General features: G+C 45.6%; 1 long non-coding RNA gene across 1 annotated transcript; it reads left to right on the forward strand.

Moving 5' to 3' along the window:
* The first annotated feature begins 204 nt into the window (after nucleotides 1–204).
* Nucleotides 205–2,313, forward strand: LOC148758699 (uncharacterized). The gene is made up of 3 exons (XR_016020901.1): nucleotides 205–342; nucleotides 710–811; nucleotides 2,176–2,313. It is a non-coding gene; the product is annotated as an uncharacterized LOC148758699 (long non-coding RNA).

The raw sequence follows: 2,313 nt of genomic DNA on the forward strand, positions 1-2,313 counted from the left end.
TAATTTTAGTGCCTCATTTATAAAGAACTTTGCCCCCATCTTATTTGATCCTTAACAGATAAAGAGGTAGGACAGTAGTAGTGATATAAAAATGTGCATCATTTTACAGGTGGAGAACCCTGGGCAAAGAGATACTCAGTGACTTGCCTTGGATCACAGACTTAGTTAAGTGGAGAGCTGGGACTTGGAACCATAAGACTTGAGATCACATTCTCCATTTTTCATGCTCTCCAGTCACTGACAATACTTGACTTGTGTACTCCAACGAGTACTGTGGAGAAATCAGGAGTGGCTCGGTGCAACTCTGTGCCTTGCTAACATTTCGTGATACTTAATCACTGGGTAAATGAAGTTTTCTGGTACTAATGGGCAAGAAGCTTGCTAATTACAGAAATTCTTAGATGTTCAATCATTTAGATTTTGTCCCTGTATCTCTGCCGCCCTGGCATACTGACCTGTATGTACGTCGGTCCCACAATTGTGGGGTCCATGTGGCCAGTGGCACTGGAGGGTCTTTTGGATTAACTGTGGTGACATGCCCTTGTCCAAGAGCACAAAGAAACATAAATGCCGAGCCACGACCCTAACATCCCTCCATGCTCTTGTCCCGTCAGGGTCTAAGTTAGCCCAGTACACACGTACGTTCATTATAGGATCTACAATTTAGAATCGCTGGTACTGCACATCTAATGCAGCGCTTCCCCCACAGTTCTGTACTATTTCAGTGGAGCCGAAAGCCCATGGTTGGCTACTCAGTCCAACTTTGATCTCTCCAAACAGTGGAGACTTTCTGACTACTCGAGAATACCAGGTGAGTTCTGACCTGTATGACTCAATCTCCATATACCTTAACTCCTCTTATCAACTGTGCCATAGCCCAAGCTTCTGGTTAGGCACACAGAGTTGTCAAAGAAACATTTCAGATTTCCCTTAGGCTTTAAAAAAGAAGGGGGAAGGCTTTCAAAACTTCTAATTTAAATTTAGCAATTTGTTCTTGATCTCTGGTTAGCAGTCACGGCTCCTAACATTTGGTCTAGGTTGTATGAAATGGTTAAACTTAGCTGAGAAGTCGATTATGCATTTTGGTCTGCTTGCTTGTTAACACTGTCCCAAAGATTAGCATGTTGCATAGTCTCGAAGTATTCTTGCAGGTCTCTTAGGGCATTTTTGCCCTGTTCCCAGGTGACAGAATGAGCACAAAGGAACAGTGGCAGCAGCACTGAGCTATGATAAACCGTTTAAGTGGCCTGGTGTTTGCTCGCTTGTAGTCTTCTAAACACATAAGAACAATGGCTCCTACTGGTTATAAAAAATGCCCACAGATAAACACCTGCCTCACCATCTTGCTACATAGCCACCCTAGAATTCAGCTGGTCCAACATGTTCTGGAGGGTACTGACTGCCTCCTCAGTGTCCCCCCACACGGGTCCCCAGAAGTATCCTCAGACTAATTTGCCCTGCTTACCTGTCAGCCCTGGATGTGTCCTGATCTAAACCTTCCCCATAACCACCTCCAAAAACAACTGCAGGCTCAGTTCCTTCCATTTCTCCAGTTGTACATGTTGCTAAAAGCCTCTGGGCCCATTCCTTCAAGTGTCTCCTCTCCAGGCCTCCCACTGCATGGCGACTGCCACAGCAATGAACGAAATGTGTGGCCTTCTGAGACCTGAGATTTGATCACGTATGCCTTATCCTGTTGCCTCATCTGCAATTCCCACCTGGTGCTCTCAGGACAAATGTTTCACGTTCCTTCCTCAACAGGTCTCTGCTCCAACTGTCCTTCACTCCTTTTCACCTGAAAAGTCCAACTGTTCAGTCTCAGCTTCACAGAAACCTCCAGGAAGCTTAGCTTCCCCAGCACTTGCCACAATGAGAAGCTCAGTCTGTTGAATGAACAATTTTTGTCAGCATTATTCCCTTTTAGTGAAATGGTCACTCCAGTATACTGGTGGTGGTCACTGATATACTGAAGAAAAAACTGGGAAGAAAGTGATTTGCCCAAGGTCTCCTGCTAATAAGTGGCAGAGCCAGCAGGGTCTCCCTCCTGCTCAAGTCCGAGAATCTGTTAAGGCCTCTCGTGTTTGAGGGAATGGGATTTTTACTTGGAAAATTTAAGATCTACTCGGCTTCAGTTCATTTTCCCTCTTTTCCCATGCCCACCTCTGTCTCCCACAGGTGACTCCTTGGCTGGTCATCCTAGCTTTGCTCATATCTCTGCTTGCTCCTAACACCCACCCACTTGCATTCCTGGCATCATCTGAATAAAAGCAGCTGCTGCAAGAGCAAAGAGGACTTTCTCTGCAGAGGCCATAA

This window comes from Rhinolophus sinicus, chromosome 3 (genome assembly GCF_057876585.1).
Source record: "Rhinolophus sinicus isolate RSI-liver-muscle chromosome 3, RSI-T2T, whole genome shotgun sequence".
Taxonomy (NCBI): Eukaryota; Metazoa; Chordata; class Mammalia; order Chiroptera; family Rhinolophidae; genus Rhinolophus; species Rhinolophus sinicus.